Raw genomic sequence first — 7,223 nt, 5'->3', positions numbered from 1 at the left:
TAAATCCAACCCCTCCACTTGTGTGCCAGATCTAATCGCCTCTTGGTTACTCAAAAAGATTACTTCAGTCACTATCCTCTTTCTTTCCTGTGTCATCAATTTTCTCTTGCTCAGTAGCATGTAAATATCTCTTATCTTAAAAATCCTCCTGGAGTTCACTTCTATCTCCAGCATCTACCTTATTTTTCTCTCTTTCTTTCTTTCTTTTTTTTTTTTTTTGAGACAGAGTCTCACTCTGTCACCCAGCCTGGAGTGCAGTGGCACGATCTCGGGTCACTGCAGCCTCCACCTCCCAGGTTCAAGTGATTCTCCTGCCTCAGCCTCCCTAGTAGCTGGGACTATAGTTGTGTGCCACCACTCCTGGCTAATTTTTGTAATTTTACTGGAGATGGGGTTTCACCATATTGGTCAAGCTGGTCTTGAAATCCTAACCTTAGATGAGCCACCCGCCTAGGTCTCCCAAAGTGCTGGGATTACAGGCGTGAGCCACTGCACCTGGCCTTCTTTTTCTTTTAGAGCAAAACTCCTCTCCTTGCCTATATTCTCTACCCTCAACTACTCTCTGCTTCTCTTTACAGCCTGATCAAACCTGGTTTTTGTGCCCACCACTTTACAGAAATGGAAAGGTCACCAATGACCTTCATGTTGTTAAGTATAGTGGTTAGTTTTCCATCCTAATCCTACTTCCCCTTCACCACTATGTCATAGAAGCCATCAGTCAGCCACCTTGGCGCTCTCCTCACTTGGCTTCCAGGACACCATTCTAGCCTGGGTTTTTCTCCATCTCTCTGCAAGCTGCTTCTCAGTCTTCTCTGTTGTTTTGTTCATCTTCCCATCCTCTAAACATCGGAAGGCCCCCGGTCTCAGTCTTTGAACCTCTCCTTTTTTTTTTTTTTTCTATTTTTTCCTTGTGATCTCATCCAACCTCATGGGTTTTGATACCACTAATATTCTAAAGACTTCCAAATATATACTGCCAGCCTTAAATTACATTCATGAATCACCACCTACTCAGTATTTCCACCCAGATATCTCTAACATAACATGTCAATATCAGAGGTCCCTCACCTCTCACAAAATGTTCCTGTTAAAGTTGTCTTCCTTCCAACTACACAACTTTTCCAAGATTGAGCTGGACAAGGGGGAGTGGAAAGATGGCAGAAAAAATCTTCCTCAACCATCATGTACAACATTTGGTACAACATTTTATGATGCATTTTCAAAAAGAAAATCATCAGAGGGTAGAAGATGAGAAACAGAGAAACCAGTAAAGAAGTTATTTCAATAACTTATTTGAGGAACTAAGGAATATGGGTAGGACAGAAAAAAGTGAACATGAAGGTGAAGTTTCCAGGCAGTAAATTAGCTGGGACTTGGTGATTAATTGGATGTAAAGAATGAAGGAGTGGGAAATGTCACGATGATTTCATGTCTGACTTAGAAGTCTGGGTGGATATTGGTGACATTGAGATAAGGGACATATGAAAAGTATATAATTTTGGAGAAAGGGGAATAAGAGGCTCAATTTCCGTCATACTAAAAGCTCATGCCTACCAGATATTAAGTAGAAACTGGATAAAGTATTTATATAATTTGAGTACAGATGATTTTTTAAATGTGAAATGGAGTATATGAGAATACGCTCATATACTCTAGAGTACTCTTATATACACATAGAGTATGTGAGAAAATTAGTGTGCACATTAATATGGCCAAAGGCCTGAATTTTTCATTGAACCAAACTAAAGAACCAACAAATACAGAGTGCCTTTATTTTCCACTCCTGATGGAAGATACATCCTTGAAACAAAATAACACATGCCATTCTTAAAACGTTGTCCTTATAGGGCTAGGGAGAAAGGAAGTGGGCTGGTTTGTATAATATTCTGTTGTGAAAATGATGTATGGTGGTTTACCCACGGTTATAACTATTGAACACCCATACAAAGTTTCATGTCCCTCTATAACTGACACCTTTGGATAAACCTGACACCTTCTCTTTATAAATTCTATCCACTGCAACTTCATCTTCCTCGACTCCTGAAGATAACAGTATGTATTTAGGGCTACATGTCTTCAAGACAACAGCAGTTTTGGGGGTTTTAGGACCAGTGAAACCACAGGGAGGCTGAGCTGGAGACAGTTTTACACGATGAATCATTACCAAAATTGTGAGCTAAATTCTGATTGCAAAACCTTTATTACTGTGATGTTACAATAATCCAAAAGAACACAGCTGGATTTTCAGATGACAGGTGGAACATTCAATTTCTGGCTGAAGACAACTCAAGTTTGCAGTTATAAACTGTGTAAATTTGATGTGGACATCACTGAAAGGGGTTATGTGTGGAACCCCACAAGCTTATTATTACAGTGACGTTTTCTGACAGTAGACTCACTTTTTGATTAGAATTTAGGAATATGGCCGGGCGCGGTGGCTCACGCCTCTAATCCAAGCACTTTGGGAGGCCGAGGCGGGCGGATCACAAGGTCAGGAGATCGAGACCATGGTGAAACTCCGTCTCTACTAAAAATACAAAACACTAGCCGGGAGCGGTGGCGGGCGCCTGTAGTCCCAGCTGCTCAGGAGGCTGAGACAGGAGAATGGCGTGAACCCGGGAGGCGGAGCTTGCAGTGAGCCGAGATCGCACCACTGCACTCCAGCCTGGGTGACAGAGCCAGACTCCGTCTCAAAAATAAAAATAAAAATAAAAAATAAAAAAAAAAAAGAATTTAGGAACATATGGAAACCTTCTATAGGGGGTCATCCCCAAACAGAAACTTTCTGAAATTTAATTAGCTTAAATTTACTGAAAGTTTGGGTTTTAATTTTATGATAAACAACAGCAGCATCAAAACCCTCTATAATTTGGCTGCAGCCTCCATTTCCAATCTTAGCTTTGTACTTTCCTTCCTCAAATTCACACTTCACCCAAAGTGTTCTATTTACTGCCCTCTGACCCTGGAGGGCATTTTTCTCACCCTGCTCTGTCTTTTCTCCTCTCCTGTGCCTTTTGAAAACCAGCTCTATGTCCAGACTCTTCCATAAAACCCTTCTTGACCCCTATAACTTAAAGTGATTTTACCTTTTCTGAATTTCTATAGCAAATAACACAAATATGAGAAAGTTTTTTAAACTTGAAGTTTTTTAAGTTTTTTAAACATTAAGCAAATATTTGAAATATTATGACAATATCTCATAATTGGATTGCAAACTTTTTCAGTTGATGAAATTTTATTCACCCTACATTTTTGGGTCTATTAAGACTACCCTCAGCTTTCATGATTTGCTGGAAGAACTCACAGAACCCAGAAAACTGTTATATTCATGGTTGTGGTTTACTGAAGTGAAACCATACAGATACAAATCAGCAAAAGTAAAAGACACATAGGGCAGAGTCCAGGAGAAATCAGGTACGAGAGTCTATTTATTCTTTAACAGTGGTGTAGTATAGACAGTACTTAATTCTCCCAGCAACAACGTATGACCATCTGTGCAATGTATTGCCAAACAGAGAAGCTCACTAGAGACTTAGTATCTGTATTAGGGTTCTCTAGAGGGACAGAACTAATGGGAGATATTATATATATATATATAGAGAGAGAGAGAGAGAGAGAGGCTGAGGAGCAAGGAGAGCCAGTCTGAGTTCCAAAACTGAAGAACTTGGAGTCCAATGTTCAAGGGCAGGAAGCATCCAGCACGGGAGAAAGATGTAGGGAGATGTAGGGTGGGAGGCTAGGCCAATATTTCTTTTCACATTTTTCTGCCTGCTTATATTCCTTTTCTTTTTCTTCTTCTTCTTCTTTTTTTTTTTTTTTTAAATGGAGAGTCTCACTCTGTTGCCCAAGCTGGACCGTGGTCTGCAGTGGCGTGATCTCGGCTCACTGCAACCTCCGCCTCCCAGGTTCAAGCAATTCTCTGGCCTCAGCCTCCCGAGTAGCTGGCACTACAGGAGTGTACTGCCATGCCCGGCTAATTTTTGTAGTTTTAGTAGACACGGGCTTTCAACATGTTGGCCAGGATGGTCTTGATCTCCTGACCTCGTGAGTGCCTGCCTCCACCTCCCAAAGTACTGGGATTACAGGCGTAAGCCACTGTGCCCAGCCTCTGCCTGCTTATATTCTAGCTTTGCTGGCAGCTGATGAGATTGTGCCCACCCAGATTAAGGTGGGTCTGCCTTTCCCAGCGCACTGACTCAAATTTTAAGTTCCTTAGACAACACCCTCACAGACACACCCAGGATCAATACTTTGTATCCTTCAGTCCGATCAAGTTGACACTCAGTATTCACCATCACAGTATCAAAGAGATTTTTTGGTGTGGTCAGTCACGGAGGTATGAAGTGCAGCAGGCACAGTGTAATAGATAGGTAACAGAGAAGACCTTGTCCCTTCCTATCAGGGCATCAGCATGAGCGAGTGCTTCCTATCCCCCACCAGCAGCCCCAGTGAACACCGCAGGATGGAGCATGGCAGCAGATTTACCCAGACCCCCAGCTCTGAAGAGATCAGTCCTACTAAGTTTCCTGGATTGTACTGCACTGGCCAGCCCTCACCTCCCCATGACATCCTCCATGAGCCTCCTGATATAGTGCCTGATGATGAGAAAGACCATGGGGGAAAAAAAGGAAAACTTAAGAAAAAGGAAAAGAGGACGGAAGGCTATGCAGCCTTTCAGGAAGATAGCTCTGGAGATGAGGCAGAAAGTCCTTCCAAAATGAAGAGGCCCAAGGGAATCCACGTGTTTAAGAAGCCCAGCTTTTCTAAAAAGAAAGAGGAGGATTTTAAAGTAAAAGAGAAATCCAAAGAAGAAAACCATAAAGAAGAAAAGCACAAAGAAGAAAAACATAAAGAGAAGAAGTCAAAAAACTTGACAGCAGCTGATGTTGCTAAACAGTGGAAGGAAAAGAAGAAAAAGAAAAAGCCAATTCAGGAGCCAGAGGTGCCTCCGATTGATGTTCCAAATCTCAAACCCATTTTTGGAATTCCTTTGGCTGATGCAATGGAGAGGACCATGATGTATGATGGCATTTGGCTGCTGGTCGTTTTCCGTGAATGTATAGATTGCTTGGAGATGTATGGCATGAAATACGAAGGTATCTACAGAGTATCAGGAATTAAGTCAAAGGTGGATGAGCTAAAAGCAGCCTATGACCAGGAGGAGTCTACCAGCTTGGAAGAATATGAGCCTAACACTGTAGCCAGTTTGCTGAAGCAGTATTTGTGAGACCTTCCAGAGAACTTGCTTTACTAAAGAGCTTATGCCGAGATTTGAAGAAGCTTGTAGGAGGACCACAGAGACTGAGAAAGTGCATGAATACCAGCGTTTACTCAAATAACTGCCAGAATGTAACTATCTTCTGATTTCTTGGCTCATTGTGCACATGGACCATGTCATCGCAAATGAACTAGAAACAAAAATTAATATACAGAACATTTCTATAGTGCTCAGCCCAGCTGTGCAGATCAGCAATGGAGTCCTGCATGTGTTTTTCACACACGTGCAAGAACTCTTTGGAAATGCTGTACTAAAGCAAGTGACAAAGCCTCTGCGATGGTCTAACATGGCCACAATGTCCGTGCTGCCAGAGACCCAGGCAGGCATCAAGGAGGAGATGAGGAGACAGGGTTTTCTTTTGAATTGTTTGTTTATATCAATATCTGCAGGGTGGGAAAAAGGATTTCTCTAAAGAAGAAAGATTATGGAAAGTCCAAAGAATTTTGACAGCTCTCAAAAGAAAACTGAGAGAAGTTTAAAGACAGGAGTGTGAAACCAAGATTGCACAAGAGATAGCCAGTCTTTGAAAAGAGAGTGTTTCCAAAGAAGAAATGAATGAAAATTAAGAACTTATAAATATTCTCCTTGCTTGGGAGAGTGAGATTCTGACTGAACAGGAGGAGCTCCTGACCATGGAGCAGTTTCTAGGCAGGCAGAGTTCCTCAGAAAAAGAAGAGATGTCTGAGGGACGCCTCAGAGTTGAAATTGCTGAAATTCAGAGTTGCCAGCAGCACGGCTGAAGTGAGACTGAGGAGTACTCCTCCAAGAGCGTGAGACAGAGTGAGGATGAGGAGGAGCTGCAGATTATTCTGGAATATTTACAGAGACAGAACGAAGAGCTGGGAACAAAGAACAATAATTTGAATCAAGCAATTCAAGGGGAGTGCGAGGTCATCATGGTGCAGCAGGTGCAGGAGGACCAGGAGCCTGAGTGGCGCGGGGTGCTGTCCAGCTGCCTAGAGACAGCGTCCTCTGGCCAAAAGAGGCTAAAGGGCAGCCAAAGGCAGGCAAGGAGCCAGTGAAGCCATCACCCAGCAGGGACAGGAGGGAGACGTCCATCTGAGTAGCCTGCGTGGCTGTCTGGAGTCCCCAAAACTGAAAGGACCTGTGCATCTTACTGTAACCCGGGGGCCAGGCTGGCTTTCTTGCTGTACATTCTGTAAAGGTATCTTCTCTTCTCAGACTCTTCCTCTGTCACATGTCTGACTCCTTCGTGTCAGGCTCAGGTTCCATAACAGGATGAAGCAGTGGAAGCATTGTGGGCTTTAGGCACAGATGAGTTTTCCAGATAGTGTCAGTTTATTTGAAGATTAATTTTCTTCGTTAATTTAAAATAATTGTTTTAACCCTTGAGTGGCTTCTTTTTAAATCAGAAATCTTTATCACAGCAGAATCAGGATCTCTTTCTCATTCAAGGGGGGAACCACACCAGATCAGCGCTGCACCTGCTGTGGCTGATGCGAGCTGTGCCCTCTGGGATCTCTGGTACCTTCACACTTGCTTGTGCCTTCCACACCTTCTTGGTGCAAATTCCTGTGGGGGAACTGCCTCATGTTCTCTGACTGGCCAGAGCGGTGTCTGGTGTGTGTTCCCTGGCCCGCCCTCCTGACTCTCTCCTTCTGCAGTTCTAAACCACAGTCAGTAAGCCCGAGTCACCAGGACGGCCTAGTCTGGCCACAGACAGAGGCTGCCTGTGGAGCCTGCCCAGCCTCCCCCAGCAACGCAGGCCAGTGGGGAAGAGGCCGCCCATTCCCGCCGGTTCCTCACTGCAGGGACCAGCAAAGGCCTTCTCACTGGGTTGGTCAAAGGTAGTCACCTTGGCCTGGTGCATCCACAGAGGATTCACAGAAGATGTTGCTCAAACTAGAAATCTTTTAAACGACTGACCTTCCTTAAAAACAGAATGACTCTGATTGCTTGCTTGGGCTAGAATGTACACGTCTCC

At 43.6% G+C, this 7,223-nt stretch overlaps 1 pseudogene; it reads left to right on the top strand.

The window, feature by feature from the left end:
* Nucleotides 1-4,411: 4,411 nt before the first annotated feature.
* Nucleotides 4,412-6,341, top strand: LOC111521420 (annotated as a pseudogene).
* Nucleotides 6,342-7,223: the final 882 nt, after the last annotated feature.

The sequence above is a fragment of the Piliocolobus tephrosceles genome, chromosome 2, assembly GCF_002776525.5.
Source record: "Piliocolobus tephrosceles isolate RC106 chromosome 2, ASM277652v3, whole genome shotgun sequence".
In the NCBI taxonomy this organism is placed as follows: Eukaryota; Metazoa; Chordata; class Mammalia; order Primates; family Cercopithecidae; genus Piliocolobus; species Piliocolobus tephrosceles.
Note: the sequence above shows the minus strand (reverse complement) of the source record. Positions and strands in the feature narration are given on the sequence as shown.